This window comes from Typopeltis vanoorti, chromosome 25 (genome assembly GCF_054136105.1).
Source record: "Typopeltis vanoorti isolate ZY-2024b chromosome 25, IOZ_Tvanoo_1.0, whole genome shotgun sequence".
Lineage (NCBI taxonomy): Eukaryota > Metazoa > Arthropoda > Arachnida > Uropygi > Thelyphonidae > Typopeltis > Typopeltis vanoorti.
The window spans coordinates 31,395,903-31,409,362 of record NC_143573.1 but is presented as its reverse complement, the minus strand read 5'-3'; the positions used below and the strand labels follow the sequence as shown (position 1 = coordinate 31,409,362).

General features: G+C 33.8%; 1 protein-coding gene across 3 annotated transcripts in view; it reads right to left on the bottom strand.

Annotated features, from left to right (window-relative positions):
• Positions 1-13,460, bottom strand: part of LOC150092634 (dyslexia-associated protein KIAA0319-like protein) — a 511,769-nt gene that overhangs the window by 235,621 nt on the left and 262,688 nt on the right. The gene's annotated exons all lie outside the window — the stretch shown is intronic.

Below are 13,460 nucleotides of genomic sequence, written 5' to 3'. Positions count from 1 at the left end.
CAACAAAATTAAATGGCATAGCATAATGGAATACTCTGTATGCTATTCTCATACAAAGAGGTGCTAGGGAAGAAAAACCTTGTACAAGACTCATCTTCAGTTTAAAAGGCCTTTCACAAGTCTTTGCAATTCAACTAAAAATGCCAAGAAATTATATTCTTATTTAATCCTTTATCCAAGTGTAAGAAAAAAATGTTTTCACATTAAGTTTCTTCATGACTAGTGTACTTGTATATACAAACTAATGACTTCATTTGCCTTAATATCCCATAATGCAAGGAACAAATCCTTTTGGGTGTGTATAATGCTATATATGCCGGCCTGGTTGGCCAAGTGGTTAGCGTATCCACTCTCCAGCCAAAAGGATGTGGGTTCGAATCCGGCCGTGGGCATGGATGTTTGTGATTGTCTGTGGAAATACCAGTGGTGGTGGAGGTCAGCGGTAGATGACTTTGGTGTAGTTGCAGTTAGTTGAAGTTGGTGAATTGAGTGGTGGAGATGGAGAGTTGTGGAGTGGGTGCCCTCCCTGAATGAGTCTTTGGTCATAATAATAATAATAATAATAATATAGGAAAGTCCACTATCCAGATTGGTTTCAACCTTTATTGAGGTCTCATCAGTGGGAGCTAGACCCAGAAGAGATAGCAAGGTTGAAGGAATGCAGAAGTCATATATATCTCATATGTATGATAATATACAAGTAATGAAAAAACTACTTGAATTATCAACATGGTGAATGCTTGTGGTGGAAGATAAATTGCATTGCTCAGTGTGGGACCACAGTCCTGATTATAAGAGGCCTGAAGCAGTTTGAAAATTTTCATCTTGGTCTCTAGATTATGTAAAAATCAATCAATCAATAAATAAATATAAAAAAATTAAAATTAAAAAAAAATTATAAATATCCTTTATCCCACCCATAGTACTATAAGTTTACAACTGTTTGTGAATCAAAGTTAACAAAATTAAGCTCATATATATATATATATATATATATATATATATATATATATATATGTGTGTGTGTGTGTGTGTGTGTGTGTGAACATGCATGCATGATAGTGGTTCATGGCTAGAATTTTTATTCATCCACTCTGCACATATATTTTCACTGTTTTAGTGTTTGAGAAATAACATGTTATAAAAATAAACTACAATAATTATTAAAGAATAATATTTATTACAGTATTTAAATTAAGGGGATATTAAATCCCACATAGTTTTAAAACCGAATAAGAAACTCAAAGATTGGAATCAGAGAATTTCTTGCCGAATATAGTAAACTATAAAGTATCGGCGATCACTGACGTGAGCAAATGCAAGTGACCCTAGCACGTAGTGCAATACCAGAAGTCTCGCAGCAAAGTCAGTAAATTCTGATCGCTATTCTTAGGTATTTTCCATAATGTAAAAACACATTTCCTAGGAATTGTATGCTGTTATTACATTATGGTAAGGAGGTCACTACCCAGACCGGTTTCAGCCTTTTTTGAGGCTTCATCAGTGAGTAGCTAGACCTAATACCAAAGTGTATAGTGAAAAGAACTTATGTACTCTGCGATGAGAGTTTCCAAACAGGTGCAACCATTAAGTTACTTAAGTATAAAGAGCTAATAAGCTTCATTTCAGCAATGAAAACAATATTTAAATTAAGGGCATATTAAATCCCACATAGTTTTTATTTACCAACTTTGCTGCAAGACTTCCGGTATTGCACTACGTGCTAAGGTCACTTGTATTTGCTCACGGCAGTGGTCGCCGATACTTTATAGTTTACTATATTCGGCAAGAAACTCTCTGATTCCAATCTTTGAGTTTCTTATTCGGTTTTAAAACTATGTGGGATTTAATATCCCCCTTAATTTAAATATTGTTTTCATTGCTGAAATGAAGCTTATTAGCTCTTTATACTTAAATAACTTAATGGTTGCACCTGTTTGGAAACTCGCATCGCAGAGTACATAAGTTCTTTTCACTATACACTTCGGTATTAGGTCTAGCTACTCACTGATGAAGCCTCAAAAAAAGGCTGAAACCGGTCTGGGTAGTGACCTCCCTACCATAATGTAATAACAGCATACAATTCCTAGGAAATGTGTTTTTACATTATGGAAAATACCTAAGAATAGCGATCAGAATTTACCGACTTTGCTGCGAGACTTCTGGTATTGCACTACGTGCTAGGGTCACTTGCATTTGCTCACGCCAGTGGTCGCCGATACTTTATAGTTTACTATATTCGACAAGAAACTCTCTGATTCCAATCTTTGAGTTTCTTATTCGGTTTTAAAACTATGTGGGATTTAATATCCCCTTAATTTAAATATTGTTTTCATTGCCGAAATGAAGCTTATTAGCTCTTTATACTTAAGTAATTTATTACAGTGAAATTATAGTGCAAACTAAGCTTTTCAGAAATACAAAAAATTTTAAATAAAATAAACTGTTTTTGAGTGAACCGCAAACAGCTCAGGATAAGTTTATTGGGACAAGTATTAACAGTTGTTGCGGTGTATTTGCTTTCTATTTTTGATGACCTCATAACTCATTTTGTATTTTTAATTCCTCACCTTTGATTATTTCTTTGCCAAGAGTAATCTGGAGTTTTCATTCTAAATGTATGTGTCATTTAAGTAAATGGAGGTGTTTGTGTGTGCATATGTGTGTGTGTGTAGAAAGTTTTTTACCTTGGGTATATACTATGTTAAAGATACCAAACAGTTTTATAAGCTAGGTTTTAATCCTTTTTCCCAAGTAAGCAAACAGCAAGTTAGTCAAGTTTGTGTCTGCACATAGTGCAAGTCTGAGGCAACTTGTGGTAAAGGTGGAGTAAGCTCCTTGTCCAAATACTAAGGAAAGTGATCGGAGCTTACTCCACCTTTACCACAAGTTGCCTCAGACTAGCACTACATGCAGACGCAAACGTGACTCACTTGGGAAAAAGGATTAAAACCTAGCTTATAAAATTGCTTAGTATCTTTAACATATATATATATATATATATATATATATATATATATATATACACATACATACAGGTATCCCTCGATTAATGCAGTTAATTAATCCCTCGATGTTACCGCGTTAATCAAATCTAATAATCAATGGTAAAAAGTACAATTCGTCCATGATCGATTACTGTATTAATAATTCGATTTATATGGTACTCTTTTAGGAAAGATAAAAATTGAATGCAAAGTAAATGTTTAATAAACACTTGTACCTACATTATTTACTGCAATTTTTTTATCAAAAGAAGTTATCAAGAGTTGTTTGAACAGTTTTAGTTTTTTTCTTATCGGCAGAAATTCTACGATAACAAGCAAAATGGCTCTCCAGACCTCGACAAACAAGCAATGAAACATAAAGAAAAAACACTGCAAATATAATACATGATGGTACATATTAATTTAATATTGAATCCAACATTATTTCATAGCCAAATATAGAAACTACAAGAGTTTCGTGCTGAATATATAGAAACTGAAAGCTTCGGTGGATGCAAGCAAAAGCAACCTTATGAGCAACTCGTAGTAAAGGTGTAGAAAGCTCCAGATCACTTTCCTTAGTATTTTCCATAATGTAAAGCACATCTAGAGGACATGTATGATAAATAAGCCTTTAGCTCTCTATTTCAGTAATACATGATGGTTTATTTATTTTCAGTTACAATCAGAGGTCGCAGTATCTCTCAGATACAATTTACTGTCAAATATCAAAAACCTTTCCATAACATGTGTTAAACCAAACTGACAGCAAAAACTGTGCGGAATATCACTCATAACATATGAATGCACAGCAACTCATCACCTCCACACTATACACTGAATTGTATAAGAATATTTATATTAAACATATTGCATGTATCTGTCAGATCAGCTGCGAGCTCTGCAGGGATAAAAGTGCGTTAATCAAAACTCTTGCCGCGTATATCAAGGGATTGCCACAATTAATTCCACATTAATCAAATCCTGCGTTAAGCAAAACTGTATTAAGCAAAGATACCTGTATGTGTGTGTGTGTGTATGTATATATATATATACACACACACACACACACACACACACGCGCACACACACACACAGGGTGTCCCATAAGTCTCAAATTATTTTAATAATTCATAAAAATCAGAATTGGTAAATTAGAGTGCAGTTTGCACAAAAGTGAATCACAAGGAGGGGGGGGGGATTTTTTTTTGGCAAGGAGAAAATTTTAGTTCAAAATTTCACCAACAGAGGGTGCTGCACCTCATTTCTCATTTGCAAATGCATGCAAATGAGAGTTCTATAAAACGTAGGGTGTACCACTGGCAGCTCATCATGAATGCATGTGAATCCCAGTCACTGGGGCGAACAGAATTATTTTTGTGAAAACAAAAATTTGCTGCTATGATACTCACATTGGTGGATAAGGCATTGTTAGTGAAGTTGTTTTATGTAAGTGGGGAATCGGTAGCGGAAGCTTTACAAAAGTTTAAAACGCAGAACAGAATGAAGAAAGGACCAGCCAAGATTGGCGCACAAAAGTACTCTTTCATCAAGACAGTGGGCCATCCCACACATCGGTTGTCACAATGGCAAAATTGCACAAATTGAGGTCGAGTGGTTCCACATCCACCATATTCTCTGGATTTGGCTCCGTGTGACTACTTCTTGTTCCTAAACTTAAAAATTTGGCTCAGTGGGAAAAAATTTTCTTCAAACGAGGATGTCATCAAGGTTGTCAATGACTATTTTGCACAATTTGATAAATCCTACTTTTTAGATGAGATGAAAAATTGGAAACTCGCTGGACCAAATGTGTAGACCTTGATAGAGACTATACTGAGAAATAAAGGTGATTTTTTCCAAAAAAAATGTTTTTAACTTACTTTTTATCAAACTTTTAAAACAATCCTCCTATAGTATTTTCCACACTAAACATGAAGATAACCTTCTTGAATGGCAAGGAATTTCAAGTAGAATGATGTGAGCAAACATCAAAAAAATTAAGACTGGGGACTTATTTGTGCCTATGGTCCCAAAGATGTGGCAACAGTATCACACAATTTGTAAGTCATGGGTTCTTCGGTCAGCAAACCTCTATATTTTAAAAATGTAACTCATCAACAATCATTCTGTAGATGTTGTGGAGTAAATATGGCATACTCATAGATCCATTTCTGATCTCTGTAATGTTATTTATTTTGTATCCTAACAAGTGGTACAGTAGTAAGTGGTACAACATTATTTACAGCAAATTAGGATACATTACAAATGAGAACAGCTTAATTTTGGTTTGTGAATTATACAGGTCATAATAAGTAAAATATGAAGAAAAAGAAACTATACATAAGTTATATACAATAAATATGGTCAGATGTTCCTCCAGTATCTGTAATGATGAAATGTGTTGAGAACACTACTTGAGTTGTCAATTCTTATATTAAGCTAATGGTGATGCAAAAATCATTTCATTCAGATGAATGCTTCTCTATACAGCTTTAGAGGAGTGATTGGCTATCTCTCTCTCATTACTACAAACATCCTTTAAATTTACTATGCCTCCAGGCATGTCTGACAAATAATTAGCAAATGTCTGAAAATTCTCTAGCTATAATCCAGCTAGTATGTTGGTTTCTTATGAATTTCTTTCAGACCTTGAATGAGTACTATTTAAGAATTATTTTCCCTGTTCCTCTGTTAATATCAACACAATGGAATTTCCTTGTGATGCAGAACAAAAAGCAAAATTCAGATAGTAATATGTCCTCCTGCAAGAATGGTTGATGCTATTCCAGAAGACACTGATCCTAAGCACTATTATTATTATTATTACCCAAGACCCCCATGGTGTCAAAGTCATCTAGGAGGTCCTTTTGTCATGCATGCTCATCATACTGCACCTTAAACACACTCAAACTCTTTAAAGATACCACACTCTCAGGCAAAGCATTCCAATCATTCACAACTCTGCATGCAAAAAACCTACTTCTCACTCCCCTGCTCACACCCTCCTTATACAGCTTCCAGGGATGACCTCTAGTTCTACCCTGATCTCCCACAGTTTGCTATAAAACCTCTCCAAACACTGATCCTATAACAACCCCTTACTAACCGGTAGGTCTCTATCATATCTCCCCACTTCCTCCTATCCACTAGACTGTAAATTGCATCTTCTCAACCTTTCCTCATATTCAGCATTCCAGAGGTCAGAAACCACCTTAGTCAGTCGCCTCTGAACCCTTTCCATCATTTTAATTCCAATTTTAAAATGTTTTCTTATCTTTATCAAAATATGATGGAAAACAAATGTTTTATCTTGTGCTACAATATGTATCAAGGCAAAATATTTCTTTTCAATTGCTTTCAAATTTCACTGAGCATTGCACTGTAGATAATTAACATCAAATAATAATGACTCAATCTATTAAATACTGTTCAAATCACAGATACTGTAATTTGTTTGTATGCTTCTGTATGTCGAAGTATCCAAATACCAGTTTCTTCCAAACTTCTTTCTGAAATGCTGTTTAAATATATAATTGAAATTTAAGCTTGCTTTCATTGAAACTAATTTCTAATCATGGATTTTCTTACCTGTCAATGCTATTTGTAAATTTCTACCACGAGTTTCTTAAGATTAGAAAGGTCTTAATTGCAGATCAAAATCAGGAACAGTAATTTTTTGCTGACAAATTATGAAATTTTTGCTTCCATCTTCTAACCTTTCTTTGGCAGGCTTTCTGATATCTTGCAATATTTGGCATCAACTGATTTCATCACCATCAAATTCATGACATGTACCCCCAAGGGATGTACAGGATCGTATAACAGCACTACACGATCAAGTTATTACTAACTTCCTATTAACAATTTTCCTCCAAATTAATCTTTTCAGGAATCCAGTATTGTTTATATTTTATATTTCAGTCTTCTGGATCTTTTTAACTACATTAATTCACCCCAATCTTGATTTTCCCTGGGTGTTTTTTCTGTCACCTTTGCATGAAAAACCCATTTTGCTAACCTTTGCTCTCCCATTCTGACCATACCATTTGAGATTCACTGTACTCACTTTCTTGAATGTAAACAATGTCAAGTTCCTTCTTAATGTCTTTGTTTTGTATATGATTCTGCCAGTGATTGTTCACTTTTCCCTCATTTTTCTCAGAATTCTCATATCTGTGGTATCTAGTTTGATTAACTTATTTCTAATCCAATACTCAGATCAATGATTTAAATCTGATTTGAATATTTGTTTTATATACTGCTAGTTTACTGTTTTGACTAATTTATCTCTAATTCTGTATAAATGTATTCAGTTAGGTCCCTGTCATACCACCACTGTTGCTTATTCTACTGTTTATTTCTATATTTAATTTGCCATTTTCACTGAAAACCACATTAGAGACATTATGTGTCTCTCTTGTACCTTCTCTATAAGTATTTAGAGGAATAATTTCACCATTTCTGTGAAACGTGCCTCCACGTTTCTCCTAAGTCTGTATAAACATGAGAAGCTTCTAGTCAACTTGTACAACAATTAAACTTCAACCTTGCTGAATCAACATCTCTTCTCTTTCATTCCATCGATTCTGTTCTTAGGAACAGTTACATTATTTAACCTAATGACTACAACCTCTCTAGTGGTATAAGACATATTACCATTTTCTTTCTCCATAACCTATATATATATAGGTTCCACGGCCACTAGCATGTGAACTTGTATTAAAAAAATATTTTAAAAAAATTCAAAGACTATATGTAAGAGCTGTTCATAAATTGTGCTTGACTATCATAATATATGGTACACTCCTTGATGGTATGCTTCATATGATTTTTGGTATACACTAGAAAATGATGGATCATAACAGAATATTTAATGCTGGCTAAGTAAGCAGCCAGCTAAATAAATACAAACAGAAAAAGAAAAGCCTTAATCGAAAGAATAAGCTAGCAGGATACAAAGTAGCATTCACACTAACTTTAACATGTGAATATGACAATTAAATTAGAAATAAAACAACTGATCAAAGACAAGAAATCACAGATATTAAAGCACTGTGTAAAATTAGGGAGGTGAACAGATGAGATTCAATTTTAAATCCGCTATTAAAAATAAAGATATAAAAAAAGTATTACTAATATTCAAGAATATCTTCATCAAATTCTTGATATATACCCTCATGGGAGAGGGTACAGGATATTATGACAGTACTACATGAAAAGTTTACATCATTATCATTGCTAATTTCCAACTGACAAGTTTCCTACAAATTAATTTATCTGTATTAAAATTCAAATATCTCACAGAAATTAAAAATTTTAAACTAAAAATCAACTGAATTTCAAGATAAAAAGTTTTTACATAAAGCTGTTATTTAAATTATACTTGCCAAGAAATTGTCTTGTTTAATCCTTTACCCAAGTGCAAGTTTTCATGTAAAGTATCTTCATAACTAGGCTGTTACTTGTATACAGAGGCAGAAAGTATTTTACCTTGGGTATAATAAATGTTAAAGATACCAAGCTATTTTAAACCTGGTTTTACTCCATTTCCCAAATAAGCAAACAGACAAACAAGTCAAGTTGCCTTTGCATCAATTGGCTCAATATCTCATAATGCAAAGCACACTTCTTTTTGGATGCTATGCATTATAGGAAGGGTCACTACTCAGACTGGTTCTGACCTTTACTAAGGTCTCATCAGTGGGAGCCAGACAAAGAAAGATATCAAATTATTTACTTCTTTTTTTTTCATGTCTTTTTTTTTTTTGAATATTACAAGCAAGACATTTTGAGATGTCATTTTTAATTTTGGCTGTTGAAGTCTTGTTTAGATATAAAAAAAATTACATATTAGAGTATAATTATGATTGTACATGAGCTGTCATGTCTTGAAATGTTTGTATTGTCTGTATCTGGACTAACTTTTTAAAAAATTCATTATATTGTCCCTTACAAGACAAATTACCATTGTAATTCATGGTGTGGTAATAATTAGGTGAATTCACCTCACTGCATAAAACATTGTGAAACAAAGAAATGTTATAAATTCTACTTGTATCATTATTAAATTATAACTAATTAACTTTTCTGTACTGTGAAATGGAATTTACTGCTGTTTCAAGCATAATGTTTGAAACAGTAATGACTAAAGCAGAAGTTGCTCTGCTGTACTTCTGATCATGTGCAGAAGTAAAATGTCAACAGATGCTGCTAAGTGTTCACCTGTTCAGAAGGATGAAAAAGAGAACACAGCTAGAAAAGGCTGTGAAGAAGAAATTATATGTAGAATTCAACTCGGTTGGATAGTCTTGGGAAAACACCATGAAGCATTCAAAGGAAACATCCCAATCTGTCTTTAAAGAAAAATATTCGACAGTTGTATACTTTTTGTCATGACATATGGAAGTGAAACATGGACAGAAAATAGCTGATGAAGAAAAGAAACCCATACAGGATTTATTCAGTGAAAATTGAAATACTATGTTGCTTTGCACTTCATATAGAAATGGTAAAGTTTGAGTCATAGCCTTCTATTTAGGATTCTCAGCATGAAAGTTGTTTTGAAACTATTGGTATGGTTTTGGTTATTTCTTCAAGGACGTATGCTGAGACTTTCATATAAAAAGTAAATTCATTCTAAAGTGATCAAAACTGTTGATATGGTTTAGTAATCTATTCAATGGAGCTTACGACTTTCAGAGAGAAGGTTAATTAAATTGTTCTGTGATTTTAGGGTGCATGAAAAATTCAACTGAGTTATGTTGCTTTTATATAAGAAACAAGTTCCTGTATGAGTTTTTTTCCCTCAGCTGTGAATTCAAGAAAAAAATGAAAGTTCTGTAGGAGATAGGAAACTACACTTCCAAAAGTTTTGTCCATAAAGGATGATAACTGTTGGTTTATATAACTGAAGGCAGCAGCATAATGTGATGAAAATATTAGTGCTTGTGTAGTTAAGTTATAATATTTTATGTTGTATATATTTGTATTCTTTTTGCAAATTAAAAGGTGTCCAAAAACTAAACCTCTTAATGAGTAAAATGGTTAACGGGTTAACTTAAGAGGACAAGTTATATAATTGGGATACACAACTGTGTGCAAGTTTGATTAAGAGTTTAGTTTTGTTTTCTTTCCATTTTGAAATTAAGAGTAACAAATCTGAAAACAAACCCCAACTTAACATCACCAGAGTTAAAGATCGGTACTATCAATGTAAGAAGCCTGAATGGCAAAGAAATGGAGCTAGCTGAGGAATTAGATAAGTACCAGATCGACATAATATGGGTGACTGAAACAAAAAAGACCAAAACTGGTGAGATCTTTCTGAGGAATAAATACAAAATGTTATATTCAAGCAATGACAATCAAGGAAAATAAGGAGTAGCCATAGTATTCAACACAAAATATGAGGCTAATCTTCTTGAATGGCAGTCAGTCTCAAGTAGAGTGATGTGGGCAAATACGAGAATGGGAAATTGGACAAGGAGACTTATTTGTGCCTATGGTCCCACAGAAGGTTCTACTAAGGTAGAAGTGGAGGAATTTTTTGAGGCTTTAGAAAAAGCAACTGACACAATGAAAAAGGAAAAGTTGGTCCTTTTTGGAGATCTAAATAGCAGAGTAGGAAATGATTGTGAGATATACAAAAATATTTTGGGAAAATTTGGAGAAAAGAGCACAGCTAATAATAATGGCAGATATCTGTTGGATTTCTGCTCAGGACATGGACTGGTTATTACTAACACCATGTTCCAACATAAAAATGTGCACAAATTCCCATGGAGAGAAGAGGCAAGGAATAAGAAAAGTCTCATTGACTATGTTATTGTTGATAGGGATGTTTTCTCCCTGGTGCAGGACACCAGAGTGTACAGAAGATATGAAATTTTAAGTGATCACTATTTAGTCTTGAGCAGGATAAAATTGAATTTCATATTCAAAAGAATAACATGTAAGAAAGTTTTAAAGCGAATAAAAGTTGAGCAGCTCTCAGATGTGAACTGAAGACTAAAATACAGAAAGATTATTGAAAAAAAAATGAAAGAGTTTGAGAACAGGAATCAAACCTTGGAGATTCAGTGGCAAACTCTAAAGAAAACATTGATTGATTCTGCCAGAGAGGTATGTGGTGAGGTTGTCTGCAAGGATAAAAAAAATCAGAACTCCATGGTGGACACAGGAAGTTGAAGAGGCAGTGAAGGAAAAGAAGAAAGCATATCAAAAGTTCCTGTCAAATAAGTCAGCTTGTGCTCTTAGAGAATATAGAGACAAATGCAAGAATGCTAAACACTGTGTAAAACTAGCTAAACAAAAGTCATGGGAGGACTTTGGCAAGAACATACAAAATAAATAATAAGTGGCAAAATATTCTGGAGGTTGTTGAAGAAGCTTAGGAATGAAGGAAAGATTGCTGTAAAAGGAGTTAGAGATGATAAAGGTGACATGAAAAAGGAGAAAAAGATATCCTTGAAGTACAGAGCATTAATTTGAAAAACTGCTAAATGAAACAAGCAGTGATGACAGCACAGTGGTAAAAAAAACACTGACCAGGCATGCAGTCAGGAATACATATCCATACTTGAAGTAGAAAAAGCCATCAAAGGCTTGAAATGTGGAAAGGCAGCAGGAGTAGATGATATTTGACCAGAAATGCTGAAGTATTGTGGTATAAAAGTCTTACAGTGGCTGCACTGCATAGTTCAGAAAGCCTGGACAGAGGGACGATATTCCCGATGATTGGAGTAGAGCTCTTATAGTACCCATATATAAAAAGGGAAATAAAACTGAATGTGAGAATTACAGAGGTATTTCCCTACTAAGTGTTCCTGGCAAGATCTATGCAAGTATACTTGAGAAACGGTTGAGAAGAATTGTGGAAGAAAAGCTGGGTGAAGAACAAGCTGGATTCAGGCCAAATAGAGGCTGTCAGGATCAGATCTTCACTTTACGACAAATAGTCGAGAAAGCATGGGAATATAACAAAGATCTGTGTTTAAGTTTTGTCGATTTGGAAAAGGCATATGACAAGGTGCCAAGAGAGAAGCTATTCAATACGCTACAGTGATATGGTGTCAATGGGGCATTATATCAAGCAATACTTAGTCTTTATTTGAGTTGTAAGTCAGCAGTTAGAATGGAAGGAAGTACAGGAAGATGGTTTAATGTTAAATCTGGTGTGAGACAAGGATGTACATTATCCCCTCTGTTATTCATTATCTATATGGATCACATTATGAAGGAAAGTGGTATTAAACATGATATCAAAATTGGAGATATTAATGTCAGCTCTTTGCTTTATGCGGATGATGTTATACTTCTAAATAAATCTGCTACAAGTCTGCAAGATTCTCTGACTAAATTGAATAGCTGTTGTAATAGATATGGTATGAAGGTCAGCAATAAAAAGACAAAGACAATGAAAATAGGCAGAATCATTGAAAATGTCAACTGTGTTGTGAACAGGGAACCTGTGGAACAAGTAAAACATTTCAGCTACTTAGGCACGATTTTTACTGAAGATGGTAAATTAAATCTAGAAATGGACAACAGAATCAGTAAAGCTGGTTGCATACAAGACAGTGTTCAAACCAGTTTTAACTTATGGATCTGAGAGCTGGGTCAGAAGTAAAACACTTGACCAAAGACTAGAGACCGCAGATATGAGAGTTCTGAGAAAAATTAGAGGCATTAATGGCAATATCATATTAAAAACGAGGATATTAGGAAAGAACTTGACATTGTCAGCATCCAGGAATGCGTTAGCAGAGCTAATCTCAGGTGGTATGGTCACTTAAATAGAATGGGAGAGAAAAGATTAGTAAAACAAGTGTTCTCTGCCAGGTTGGCAGGAAAACGACCCGGAGGGAGACCAAGATATAGGTGGATTGATACATACAAAGTGGCTTAGACGATAGAAATATAAGATCTGATAATGTTGGAGTGTTGACAAGTAACAGACTGATTTGGAGGAAATTTGTAGATAGGAAGTTAGTAATGATGTAAATTTTTCATGCAGTACTATCATATCCTGTACACCCCTTGAGGGTACATGGCAGGAATTTGATGATGATGATGAATTAAGAGTTATCAGCTTGGAAATGAATGAGGAAGTAATTTATTTTTCATTCTAGACAAATTATGGACTCTACAACCGTGTTATAAATAACTATTTTAATTTCCCGACGTTTTGATTTTTATATTAAGTCATCATCTGGAGTATACACAAATATACAAAGGCAAGCTGAATTACATTTCACATAGTATGCTAAAGAGACAACAATTTGATCAAAGGCTATTCTACTAGCATGACCTATAATGAAAATAAGATAAAATAAATAAATTAAAAAAAAACTACAAAGCTATATTCTATTTAAGATAATATCAGAGAAACATTCTTTCATATAGATAGTTTTATTACAGTAACATGTCCTAATTTAACATGACAATTGTTATGTTAGATTTAAGATCTTG